The sequence below is a fragment of the Poromitra crassiceps genome (genome assembly GCF_964638095.1).
Source record: "Poromitra crassiceps genome assembly, chromosome: 18".
Classification (NCBI taxonomy): domain Eukaryota; kingdom Metazoa; phylum Chordata; class Actinopteri; order Beryciformes; family Melamphaidae; genus Poromitra; species Poromitra crassiceps.
Genome location: NC_139636.1, coordinates 10,614,662 through 10,629,161, shown reverse-complemented (window position 1 = coordinate 10,629,161; position 14,500 = coordinate 10,614,662). Strand labels below are relative to the sequence as shown.

Below are 14,500 nucleotides of genomic sequence, written 5' to 3'. Positions count from 1 at the left end.
TCATCAGTGTCTGTCATACTTTACATCACTGAGTGATGTCACTCGAGCACTCGATAATGATGAAGGCATCAGTGATGTCACTTGAGCAATTGCGATGTCATCAGTGAGTGATGTCATCGTAAAATATAGCATGCGCATTGTTCCAGAACAAGGAAGGCTAACGCTAAATCTCACCGAGTCTGTAGCTACACGCGCATCATCACCACCATGTCCTGTGTGTATCTGCTGCTGCTGCTGAGTCTTCTTGGGGTGTTAGCGGTGGGAGTACAGCGGCCTCGCGGTGTTCCTCGATCAAAGTGGGACTTCTATGACGAGAAGAAACCCTTCACTTGTCTGGATGGCTCCCGCACCATTCCCTTTGACAGAGTGAACGACGATTACTGCGACTGCCAGGACGGCTCTGACGAACCAGGAACTGCTGCTTGTCCCAATGGCAGCTTCTACTGCCCCAATGCTGGTTTCCAATCAGCGTTCATCCTTTCCTCCCGCGTCAACGACGGCATCTGTGACTGCTGTGACGCAACAGATGAGTACAACAGTGTTGCTGCCTGTCAGAACACCTGCTGGGAGCGCAAAGACGAAGAAGCGCTGCAGAAGATGGCAGAGTTTGCCAGGAAGGAGGGCTTTCTGCTTAAACAGCAACTTATACATGAGGCCAAGAGGGGGCGAGAAGAAAACCAGGGTAAACTCACAGAACTTCAGGCGAGTAAGAAGGGTATGGAAGAGGTGGTGGAAGCCCTGAGGACTGTGAAGGAGACTGTAGAGGAGGCAGAAGATGAAGCAAAGAAATGCCATCTGAAGGCCTGGGAAGATCAAAAAGCTCTCATCCATATGGAGAAGGACAAGGTTAGGATGGCTGAGGCTTTTGGAGTACTGGATGATGATGCAGATGGCTTTGTCTCAGTGGCTGAACTTCTGTCCCACGCTGAGCTGGACCCCGATTCAGATGGTTCACTGACAGAGGCCGAGGTTCGGGGATTGTTGGGAGGATTGGACAAAGTGGACAGAGCAGCTTTTGAGACCGTTTGGAGTAACATCAGAGAAAAATACATAGAAGAGGAAGAGGAGGAGGAAGAAGAAGAAGAGGAGGAAGGTGAGGAGGAAGAGGAGGAGGAAGAAGACCAAGAAGAGGAAAACAAGATCACTCCTACGACGCAGACTCGGGAGAAGAAAGATGCTGAGGAGACCATGCCACCCTATGACCAAGAGATGGAGTACCTCATTGACGCTGCTCAGAAAACCAGGGATCAATTTAATGAGGGTGGGAGAGCTCTCCGCGAAATCGATGATCAGATCAAGCGCCTTGAGGAGGAGACTTCCTTTGACTTTGAGCCGAGCGAGTTTGCCTACATGTCCAGCCAGTGCTACGAGTTAGCTACTGGAGAGTACATCTACAGACTCTGTCCGTTCAACCGAGTATCCCAGAAACTCAAGGACGACGAATCAGAAACCAACCTAGGAACCTGGGGAACATGGGCAGGTCCTGAGGGAGACGTCTACGCTCTGATGAAGTATGAACATGGAACAGGGTGCTGGCAAGGCTGCAATAGATCCACCACAGTGAAGCTCACCTGTGGGATGGAGACAGCTGTGGCATCGATGTCAGAGCCCAGTCTCTGTGAGTACCTGATGGAGTTCATCACCCCCGCTGTCTGCCAGGAGCCGTCGAACCTGGACTCTTTTCACGGCCACAAGGAGCTCTAGATTCACTCCATTGTTGCTCTTCAGGGACCACAGGACTACAGTGAGCTTCACCACCCTGGCAGATGAACACAGATGCCATCTGCAAAAAGGCAAATCAACGACTGTTCTTTTGAAGGAAGTTGAGAAGTTTTAATGTGGACAGGACACTGATGAAAATGTTTTACTCTGCTTTTATTGAATCTGTCATTTCCTTTAGCATGATCTGCTGGTTTGGTAATCTCAGTCTTAAAAACAAGAACAGACTGGGAAAAATTGTCAAACCTTGCTGTAAGATTTCCGGGGCCACCCTCAATGACATTCAGTGCCTATATGAAAGGAGGGTCACTTCAAAGGTGTGGTTTCGGACCCTCAGCACCCCTTACATGCTGAGTTCCAGATGCTTCCATCTGGTCGGAGGTTTAGTCACCCAAAGACTAAGACCAACAGATTCAGGCTGTCCTTCGTTCCCTCTGCCATTAGGTTTTTAAACAACCGAAAGTCATAGATGTCATCGTGTCTCTTGCAGGAAGAGAGACTTTCTTTCCATGATTTATGATGACAGTGCAGGTGATTTAGATCTATCCTGTGCTGTGTTACTATATGTATGACGTATGTATGATGTATTAATTTGTTGCCTATGTGTCGTGTCTACTGTCTGCAAAGCGAATTGCCCCTCGGGGACATTAAAGTTTTTGAACCTTGAACCTGGCCTCAGTTTAATTCCATAATCTTCTTTTGTCTTTTCTCATATTGTTGAGCGTGGTGCAGGTTATTGACTCTCTGGTACGATAATTCAACATTTACCATCTGGCAACACGGCCCACAATGCATTCCGGCATTGAAGCGATCAGGAGAAAAATCTGAATCTATGCCATTTCCCCCCAAGGCAACTGTTTAGTTTGGGCTGTATAAAGGTTAATATCTATGGTTAATATGGCACGTTTTAATAATTTAATGTAACTACAGTCGTAGACCCAAGAAGTCACAAGTTATCTGAACGATCCGTTGATTAGGCTATACTGGCAGGTTCACAGCTGAAATCAGTTCTGTCTTTGTGCTGCGAGGTAACAAGCAAGCAGGAGCTGACACTTTGATTTATCATCATTCACACATCAAACACTTTCCATGATAACTGCTTCCTTTGCGATCACTACATGTATGTAAGTCACATCGGCTCTTTCCCAACACAAACACACAGTTAGCAAGTCACAGCAGTGTCTGTGTGTCCAGCACTGTTTCTCTCTCTCTCTCTCTCTCTCTCTGTCTCTCCCTCTCTCTTTCTGTCTCTCCCTCTCTTTCTGTCTCTCTCTCTCTCTCTCTCCCTCTCTCTCCCTCCCTCCCTCCAATGGAGCCCAAGGGGACAGTACTGCTGCCTGCTCATTAGAAGCCTGTAGCAAAGCCGGTGTTAAAAACAGATAAGGCTGCTGACAGACAGCTCATAATGAAAAGCATGTTGGAGACCAAACACATCAGAATGAGCCATCTGAAAGAGGGTTGGCTGAGGAGCTGCAGTGCAAACTGCTATCTGGAGGATTGAGTCATTCCGTCACGTCTGCATGGTGAGTAGACTGAGCCTAACCTTCTGCATGGTGAGTAGACTGAGCCTAACCTTGGCCCGCTTCTTAAGTGCTCATAAATAACGTGATGTTAGAAATAACGTTACGTTCACACATCTCTTCAGTTCCTGCAGTCATCAGAAGAGGTCTTTCTGTCCCTGCATGCATTCAAACTTTGGGAGGTTCTTGCAGTAACAGATGAGTCTCTCCAGCAGGCAGACAGGCAGCCACACACAGCAGCAGGCAGACAGGCAGCCACACACAGCAGCATGCGACAGGCAGCCACACAGCCACACACAGCAGCATGCAGACAGGCAGCCACACACAAACAGCAGCAGGCAGCCACACACAGCAGCATGCAGACAGGCAGCCACACACAGCAGCATGCAGACAGGCAGCCACACACACACAGCAGCATGCAGACAGGCAGACACACACAGCAGCATGCAGACAGGCAGCCACACACAAACAGCAGCAGGCAGACAGGCAGACACACACAGCAGCATGCAGACAGGCAGCCACACACAGCAGCAGGCAGACAGCCACACACAGCAGCAGACAGACAGGCAGCCACACACAGCAGCATGCAGACAGGCAGCCACACACACACAGCAGGCAGACAGGCAGCCACACACACACAGCAGCAGGCAGACAGACAGGTGACCTCCTGTAACCTCTCCACACCGTGCAGCCACTCCCTGACAGCTTTATGGACACACAGCAGCAGCATGCGTCTCTCGCCTGGATCACCTGAGCGCAGCACAAAGTGTCAGACTGGCAGCAAAACAGGGCCTGGGGGGAATGTGTGAAGCAGGAAGTGTTCTATATACAGAACAGTGTGGAAAGGAAACACACAGCAGGGGGGTTTCATCATGTGATGCTGCTGATGTTACTGTACGCTCACTGAGCCGTGTGTTTTAATGGCCGCCGCGCAACACCTGTCGCTAATACACCGAGTCAAAACAGCTGCATGTCTGGTAGAGCATGGGGATTCATTCAGGTTTATACACACTGACTGCACAGCATTCTGTCCTATGGGTGTTCTTACATGGCAGGTGTAATCAATATGATACATAATGTATGTTTGGCTATGATCAATGAACCATCCAATACCAACTTATTGGGGATGATAGGAAAATGATATTATGCCTATATGACTTACATCAAGGCAAGGATGGTGAATACATAAGAAAAGTCTAATGCAATGATGACAGACATTTAGCTTTCAAATATCAAAAGACCAACTGTGAGTAATGCGTTAGCCAGCATTAGCTTTAGCTACTGTGTCATGAACCCAGGCAGTGGAGTATGAAACTGCTGCTTTCTATTCAGAAAATCACATTGGGTTTGAATAAAAACTGTGTCGTAGGCTAGACAATATTTTGTTCAGAAGTTCAGGAAGCGACACATTCTGACTGACTTTGGCAAAGGTGGCAAAGGACTTCTGCTTTAGAGTGCAGGACTAGTGATCCTCCAGAGAGCAATTATTTCACAGCTGACTGAAGACTCAGAGCACAGCCACACTCTGGACACTGCAACACTTTCACCAAGGAAGCAAACTGTTTGGCAGTTTACTACTGATTTCCCTGCCAGTCTAACAGAAAACTATAGCAGTGCAATAATAAAATCAACAAAGACACTAAAACACAAAGACACATTAGTCACTAGAGGGACAGGGATATATTGCAGTGATACCAAGAAGATAAAAATGCCATAAATATTATATGGTCACTATAAACTCACTATCACAGACGCATTACAAGTCTGTATGAGAGTATAATAACTTTATGGTGTTTTCTTTCAGTTTGGGAATATGCAGCATACACTACTATTGTACTACTGCAATGGGGCATTCACCTATTAGTTTTCTGCAAATGTTTACAGCCTAACTCTCAGGGCAGTTTTTTTTAATGAAATCCTCAGCACCTTAAGTGTTAAATGTCAATGGCTGCGTTCTGATCTGCTAGTAGTTCCCCTTCGAAGTGGACTTCACAGGGTGCTTATGGCTCAAACAAACAAACAAATGAACTGCAGTGCTGCAGTCACTTTGCCAGCCAAACGCTGTAAGCTCAGCTGCTATGAGTGTGAATCACCACGTTATCTTCCAGTGCCACAAAGGCTGCTCTGTGTATGTCTGTTGTATGGGGGCTTCATGCCACAAAGGCTGCTCTGTGTATGTCTGTTGTATGGGGGCTTCGTGTCATCCGTTCATCCAGGAGGCTACCTGTCATTGTAGCACAAATCGGCGCCCAGAGTGTTGACATCCATACAGGACCAGAGCCACCAAACTGCACACTGCACAGCAATTCTGACAACATCCCCATCTTTGTCAGGATGTCTCTGCGAAAACAAGTCCAGCTCCAAGAGTGGACCAGGTGTGGACCAGTCATGTCATTTGTGCATGAATTATTACATCACTGGTCCACAACCTAACTCAAATCAACTCTCAATAACTGTCCAATTAAATGAATGTCTTCAAAACTGCTTACAGTTTTCACATGTGTGTGAGATTATGCGCAGAATAAATCGGTATTGTTTTTCGGTGTTCGAGTTCTCCTTTAAGCAAAAAAAAGTTGATTTGGTCCCAACTTTGTGTAGTACCAATGGCCCCCAGCTGAGGGCAGTAGAGGACACGTTATCGAGACGTGTACACAGACACGGCCAATCACTGAAAAAGAGTGGGCTACAATTTCAACACTAGATTTTCCATTGTAAAAGGGGAAATTTATATTCATTCTCAATCAGTTATATATAAAGAAGTTGATATTATCCTTATTGACCTTCCAATAAACTGTAGCGTGTTTTATATTCTCATGTTTGACAGATATAGTCTAATAAATGGTACAGATGAGCTTGGGATCCGTTTTTTAACGAGGGCTCTAATCCGGGGGAACAGGCGTAGCTACACCATAAAAGTGTGTCTGTGCTCCATTACACAGCAGCCAAGCAGGTGTAAAAACACTCTCCTGGGCCGTGGCTGTCATTCTTTCCCACTTCTTGGACTGAAGCTGCGTAGATGTTCCACATGTGTTGCGATGATGAGGACCCTTGAGCTTTTGACTGCATCCTCTGTCTGCATGTTGTTTGAGAAAGCTGCTTTTGCTGCATGTGAGTGAGGTGATGTTCCAGAAGAGATTCGTGTGAGTGAGGTGATGTTCCAGAAGAGATTCGTGTGAGTGAGGTGATGTTCCAGAAGAGACATACATACGTACGTACGTACATACATACATACATCATCGCAGGTGGTTAAGCTGGGGTGCCAGTCAGTCTCAGTCTGACAAAATAAAATTTTAGTGTACAGCCAGCACAACCCAAAAACACAGTTTTGATATGAATACCTTACGGTACGAATACAACTTTATACCCCTAATATATATATATCATCTACTTAGATATTTGGATGTAATCCAAAAGGTACTGGAGCACCCAGATCAAGTGTATAATGAAGTAAAAAAAAAAAACCATTGTACACTTGATCTGTGTGCTCTAGTACCTTTAAAAAAAAAAAAAAAAACTCGTAACGGACAAGCCCGTCTTTTATTGTCACACGAACACCACAATACATGCATGTGGCCACAACACACTCATGCTGATGGTGGCCGGTGAAAAGTGTCCTCTGCATTTAACCCATCCAGGCAGGCCAGGAGCGGTGGTCGCTTTCTCGTACAGCGCCCGGGGACCAACTTCGGATGTTGTCGTCACTGGTCGGATGACGATGACGATCTGATCTTCTGCATGTTTTTAGTGGGGGGGTTATATACGGAGGAACCCCCTGGGGGGTACGGGGAGAACATGCAAACTCCACACAGAGAGAAAGACCCTTTCGATGAGATAACCCACCTGGGCAGTAGGCACTGAAGATATGGGGGGGGAACACAACCACAGCGCCCACAGTGTCCCAGGCCAGAGTCGAACTCAGGACCTTCTAACTATGAGGCGACAGCGCTACCGACTGCGCCACCGTACCCCCTTTTGGATTACATCCAATTATCTAAGTATCTAAAGTCTGCCTTTTCTGAGAAGCACCAGACCAGCCTGCTGGGCTGCAGAGGTTGAGGCGCGCTTAACTACATCCTGCTACATCCTGCACATCCTGCACAGAGGGAGAGACATATATCATCATTTGAGTAAGTGGGCTCTGTCTGTCTGTCCCACATTGTGAGATTTGTGATGATTTTGGTCAGTAAAGATGTCACTGATGATTGATGTCACAATGTCCATGACTTCATCAGTGATGTCACTTGAGCACTCGATGATGTCATCAGTGATGGTCACTCGAGCAATTGTGATGTCACTGATGATGTCACAATGTCTATGACATCTTCAGTGATGTCACTCCAGCAGTTGTGATGACATGTCTATGACTGATGCGAAGTTGAGCAATTGTGCGCTGAGTGATGTCACTCGAGCACTCCAAGATGTGATCAGTGATGGCCATCGAGCCTAGGAATGGAGCTTGGTTGTTTTATAGCTATATCTATGAAACTAATGGAGAGAGAAACTTGATTTAAGCAGAGCTTTATTGAGCCCTGTCTCTCCTCTGAGAGCGACAGCGCGGCTCATCCAGCTCTGTCATCCCTGAAGGAAGGAGGGAACAGTGTGAAATACAGCAAGGCTCAGAAGCCTGGCAGAGATACAACAGGACCTCCAGGAGCCATTTCCAACAGTGAAGAAGGAAACGCAGAGAAGGGAGAGACAGAGAGATACAGAGAGAGAGGGGGAGACAGAGGGAGAGACAGAGCGCGTGCAGCCAATGTCACCACACTGCTCTGAGGCTGGGAAGGAGTGACATCAGACTTGGAGAGCTCGATCGCGCTCTGCCTCCCAGCAGCATGGCAGACTGTGTGGTTGGGGGCTCAGAGACATCTGTGCCACTGCTTTAGCACTGTTTCTGTTTCAGTCCCTCTAGGATCACGCTATGTGGCTATGATCATATGGCAAAGGCTATAGATGTGGACAAGTCTTCAATTGAAAGCTATGGCTTTTGGCTGTATTATCTGAGCTCTGTGGCCGAGTGCATAGAGGCTATGGCCTGTCTGTGGATATGCTCTGTTGTGCCTTCAGTCTCCAAATTATAATTCCAAATTGTGTCCCTGCAGCAAAAAAATCAAATAAAAGACTGCGTCGTGTAAAACTTTATGTGGAGCACTTGTTGCTCTTTTGTCATTGCTGCTCCTCAGTGTAAACAATTGCATATTTTCCATATAGGGCAGACCTACTTTGAAGGGTTGTTTAGTTTCTGTCACCCACTAGACTTCTAAATGTAGCCCTGTCCTGGCAGCTATGACACAGTGTGTTTGCTTGACCTACAGGTTCCCAACTGGCATCCAGGCTCCTTTTAACTGCACTGACCCCGTTCCTCGGGTTCATTGGCAGCAGTTCTGTTGCAGTCTTTAACCTAGTTGTTGTGTTGTACGTACTTTCACCATCATGAGCATCATTATGTCCCTCGGAAAATATTTAAAAAGTGACGGCCCACTTAATGTGTATGTCCAACCATTTGTTTGATTCCTTGTTCAATTCTTTTTGTAATCTGTCATTCAGTAGTATCCTCAAACTGACACTTGTATGGACTGTGTTGAGGTTTCATTTTTTATTTTATTATATCCCCTAGGTGGCACTCTAAAGTAGGTTAATGCAGAATGAGAATCCAGCTCAGCACCTGTTGACTTCCAGTTGCAGCCAAAACACTCACACGAATGAGCTCTGAATATGGAGATAGTGGTTTATTCATCGTGGCTGAGTAGTATCATAGATCTTACTCGATCGTCTCCCATCGTCTTTGGTAGTATATATATATATATATATATATATATATATATATATATATATATATAGGCTATATATATATATATATATATACATTAAAAAAGAAATCATCATGAATCTACATGTAGAAGACACGTGCCTGCTCTTGCATGAAATTGAATAATGTCACGGTATTAATATTGCTATCAATATCTTATGGCAAAGTATTGGGGCCTATTACAAAATCAGGTCTTTATTAATTGCAGGGTTTCCGGTCTTAAAAGTCTAAAATCCAATAATCTGAATTATAGGCCTTAAAATGTCTTAAATATGATTTTGTCAGGTTTGGGTTGTGAACTGAACGTTACTTTTATAAAGTTGGACTAACTTGATTCTCGCATAAAGCTGCTGTAAGCCAGCAGCAAACACCTCCTGCCATCTCCCAATATAGTTTCACATCAATATAGTTTCACATCAATATAGTTTCACATCAATATAGTTTCACATCAGTAGCATCAAAGCCTGATTTTCCTTCCTTTCCCTTGTCCTTTTTTTTGCCACTATAGACGTGAAATAGCCATTAAATTGCATTCATAATGGTCTTAATAGGTCTTAAAAAGTCTTAAAGCAGCTACTGTACGAGCAACTTTTTTGATTGTTATTAAACAGTATAATTACAATATTGATGCATCACATCTTACCTATAATAGTAGCTGATACCAAAGCCTTGTCAATCGGAGATTGCTCCCTTAGGTGATTATTAAGTCTGTGTCTGTCTAAACTCGCGTCAACAGGGGGCTCTCTCTCTCTCTCTCCTACGGCCGGCCCGGCTACACCCGGAAGTGAAACGCGGAAGTGAAACCCGGAAGTGAAACGCAGCTGCCTGCCTTTGCCGTTTGCGCTGCCTAGCAACATAACATAAACAATGTGAACGCCACGGATACTCTCGGGAACATCTCTCGTTATATTCTAACAGGTTTTTTGGAAGTTATTTTGTGGTTATGGCTGAAGTGGCTGCTGCAAACCGTTTCATTTCACTTCCTGATCTGCCCTGGCCACAGACAGACTACACTGGCCGATTCACTCGGGGTTCAAGCGAGACTACTCTGCCTTGGTCTCGTCGACTATTAGAGGTAAGATGTGATGCATTGATATTAAATTTATACTGTTTAATAACAATCGAAAAAGTTGCTCGTAGCTGCTTTAAATTGAACTTTATTGAAACCTGCAGAAACTCTGTAATTAAGTCTGAGCCTCGTCTCCAAATGCAAAGTCCAAATGCACGAATGCTCGAGTCCAAGTCAAGTCACAAGTCCTGAAAATCAGTCGAGGACTCAGACTGGAGTCAGACTCAACTTGCCTACAACACTGCTATCTACTAGGAGAGTCCAATGTCCATATGAAACTTTTCTTCTTTTTGAGCCGCTGTTCATCTTTTTGAGAGCCGTTCCTCTCTGGTACTCAATGAGTTATATTCGGTTATATTGCACAAAGAAAGAGAAAGAAAAAACCTAGATGCATATTTACTAAGTCACAAACAATCCCCTTGCTTATGTTACTCTACTCCTGTTATTTCTTATGGTTTTTTTTTATACTACCGTGATGATAGATATGACCAATCTAACTTATTTTCCAAGGATGTGGTCATGACTGGCTGGCCTGCTGCGGTCGTGTGGTAACCTGGCCCATAAGTCTTGCCAAGTCAGAGAGGGCTGCACGCGTGCAAGGGCAGCCTAGCTGCTGCTATCGCTTCTTATCGCACAGCATCTTATTATTATGCAAGACAAGCTATTACATGCTCCATTTTCAGCATGGCTGCTGATCCGCTGCTGAAGGCCAGAGGTTTTACACCGCTGTGTGACGACATGACGCCCAGGCCTGCTGATATACGCCACATGTCACCGAGCCATCCCCTCCGGCCTGCTTTCCATTAAGATGACCATGTCCTAATTGCTACCAATTGATTAGTCGAGCTTTTATGCTAACTAGCGTATTTGTACTCACCCCGTACGGTACGGCCTACAGTACATTTGCATCAGGGATTTTCCATTGCCAGTTGAAATTGGATTCATGCCATTAGACGTGATTGCATGTAAGTGCCACTCCCCACAGGCCTCTCTCTCCCTGAGAGAACATAGCAGCAACATGTGTTTCCCATTGTTGTTGCGCGGGTTTCTCCATAACGTTCACACCGGCCGCTCTCACGTTCCCACTATCTCATCCAGATGCCCTTCACCTCGTTTGCTGTCTGTATTCAGATCATATCATCTGAAGTAGCTACAGTTTTAAAGATGAAGAACCATGGAAGAACCATGTGTGGAGCAAAGACTGTACCTGCTATCCTGGCACGCTTACACAGTGCCTGAATTAATAGCGTTTTAACCTCATATAGTCTTTTCACGTCTTGACTCCTAAAACGATAGCTTTAGCATGATGATGAAGTGTAATCTGAAGGAGCAAATTCTGTTTGAGAACCTCAATAAAAATGCTCTCATTTCCTATAAGAACACATACTCGCAGGATCATTTTCCCAGTCAGTCACCAAATGCGATGTTTCAACCATGTATCCCAGTTGCTAAAGCCACTTTATTTTCAGTCCCCTCATACTATTGATAACCTGGGCATGTGAAAACAGTATTATGGTTTAATCTTTTATTTGGCTGGGGCTCTCCCAAGTCCCCTTGCAGCAACCCACAGCAGTGAAACCCTGCACTCCAAGGAGGGGAAAACGTTCCATTTTCTGGCCTGCACAGCTTCAAGATAAATGCTGCTTGTAGAAATGAATTGCAGGTGTTATTTCAATCACGCCATAGCTGTGTGTTTTTTTTTTAAAGACAAATAGTCAAATGTGTATTTTTTGGGGGGGTTAAACTGAACAAAACTCTCCGCTGTATTTCCAGTGCAGTTCACACTCTAACACTGAATACATAACTCCCTTCCTGACCAAATCCAACTCATTAATACTGCGACACATTATGAAGATAACAGAGAATTCCACAATTTTTTGCCAGAGCTAAGACTAACCTGACACCGCCCCCGTCTGGCAGAGTCAGGTTAGCGCTAGACTGGCTTTTGTAAAGTGCACAGTAGGGCTGGGTCGGTTTGAAAATTTTAAAACCGGTTCGATATTGCCGTCTAAACCAACCGTGGTGGACGGCACGGTGGCTCAGTGGTTAACACTGTTGCCTCACAGCAAGAAGGTCCCGGGTTCGAACCCCGGTCCGTCCCAGGTCCTTTCTGTGTGGAGTTTGCATGTTCTCCCCGTGTCCGTGTGGGTTTTCTCCGGGTGCTCCGGTTTCCTCCCACCATCAAGAAAGACATGTATGTTGTGTTGTGGGTGGCTGGGGACGGAGGGCATATTATTTGTTATTGCATTCTTTGATGGCTATTTGCCCCTCTGATGGCTAAAAAATGAATAAACATACTTAAAAAAAAAAAAGAAAGACATGTATGTTAGGGTTAATCCTCCTGTCAGTGCCCCTGACCAAGGTACTGGCAAAAGAACTGGAGTTGGTCCCCGTGCGCTGCACTGCAGCTGCCCACTGCTCCTAGTTCTAGGAAGGTTCCTAGTAGAGGATGGGTCAAATGCAGAGGATGAATTTCCCCAAGGGGATAAATAAAGGATAACTTAAACCGGATCGAACCAGTATACCGATTTCTTTTGTAATAAAAAAAAAAAAAAAAAAAAAAAAATTTAAGCAGGGCTCCCGAGTGTGGCCCATAACTGTCTGTAGTGCAACTTCAGTCCACCTGATAGCGATAATACACCTCTAAGCTGGTATTGTCAACCAGCAATGATACTGAATAAAAAGAAGCAGGACACCTGTGTAACAAACACACCCTGTATTTATTTCTCATAACTATTCAGCTTAACTTTTCTTCAAACATCAACATAATAAACAAAATAAGACTTTTGCATACTAGTGCAACTTGAGAAGAGGCTAATACGAACAATAGCGCAATCAGAATGGACTGGCAATTTTTTTTTTCTTTTTTTTTTTCTTTTTTAGGTTTTTTTCGGTTCGCACGTGATCAAACCGGTTTGGGCTCGTACACCGAACCGAACCGGTAAAACCGGAAATCGACCCATGCCTAGCGCACAGTCCTTTGCGGTATTTATTGGCTAAGTATTTGCTGGCTTTTCTCTGTGTATACTTTACAGCACAGCCTGGTAGGATGTTAGTTTAACAGATTATAATAAATTGCCGAGTGTTCTCTAGGAAATTGCGGAGGAGCGACTTTGAGTTCATTTGAAGGATGAAAGTTAGTGAGGCCACAGTTTGAGAAGGTCTTTCTACCTCTCTCATCGACCTGCAACCCCATCCATCTCACCTCATGACATCACCGTATTCTACCCAATCTCCACTGACTCATCTGCTATAGGATCACGGGTGTCCCACATATTTCTCTCCTCCTCTGGTTCCTCGCCCAGGTTGGTGTGGAAAGGTGATGGTTTTGGGCCAGGCAGCGAGATGACATCACAGGTTCTCCTTTGTGAAGAAGGATATCTGATCGGTCCCACCATGGTAGTCTGTTAGTTCTAGTGACTTATAACATAGAACAGGCACTGGGTGGATGAGTGAAAAGAAATATGCTTTGGCAGGATCTGCTGCCTGAGCGCCGACACTTTTTACAGCTTGATCCGAAATACAGTGTTATGATAAAGCAGCTATTATAAAGATATAAGAGCATATTCTTGGAAGTATAATGCCGTTTTCATCTGGGTGTGACTGATTTCTGCTAATACATCCAGCTACTTCCTATCAACGGCTTAACCTTTGACCTCTTCGCCTCCCCATTGTCTCCTAAACTTTTCAAGACTATACTTATACCACTGTTATATAGAACAATATGCAAGGTGAGTACTTATGTACAACTGGAATTCAGCTCCACTATATACTCTTTACAGGCACAATCATAAAAAGTTGATTGATTTATGAAGATGCTAGCCAGCCAGATGAAATAATCCCCTCGTGTTCCATGGGTCACGCAGACTTTCAGTGTTATTTAAAAGTGATTCCCCTCGACCTCACCTCCTCATTATCCTTTTCCAATGTGTCTTATTCCTCCATTGGCTGATAAGAATGTGTACGCCGAAAGAATCACTTGAGAAAGAAATAGCTGCGTGTTTGAGCAAGCTTTTAGAGAACTAGGAACGTCGTCAGCTGTGCACATCTGCTTCCAATGCCTCTTTTTAATGTGTTCATGAAATACAAGGCACGAGTTGAATTCTCTGCATAGTACAAGGTGAGACAGAAGGGTTGAACTCTCTGCATAGTGCAAGGTGAGACAGAAGGGTTGAACTCTGCATAGTGCAAGGTGAGACAGAAGAGTTGAACTCTCTGCATAGTGCAAGGTGAGACAGAAGGGTTGAACTCTCTGCATAGTGCAAGGTGAGACAGAAGGGTTGAACTCTGCATAGTGCAAGGTGAGACAGAAGGGTTGAATTCTCTGCATAGTGCAAGGTGAGACAGAAGGGTTGAACTCTGCATAGTACAAGGTGAGACAGAAGA

At 45.0% G+C, this 14,500-nt stretch overlaps 1 pseudogene across 1 annotated transcript; it reads left to right on the top strand.

Annotated features, from left to right (window-relative positions):
- The first annotated feature begins 207 nt into the window (after positions 1–207).
- LOC310792671 (glucosidase 2 subunit beta pseudogene) lies at positions 208–1,704 on the top strand (annotated as a pseudogene). Its single transcript has one exon. The product of its transcript is annotated as a glucosidase 2 subunit beta pseudogene (transcript).
- The last annotated feature ends 12,796 nt before the right edge of the window (positions 1,705–14,500 follow it).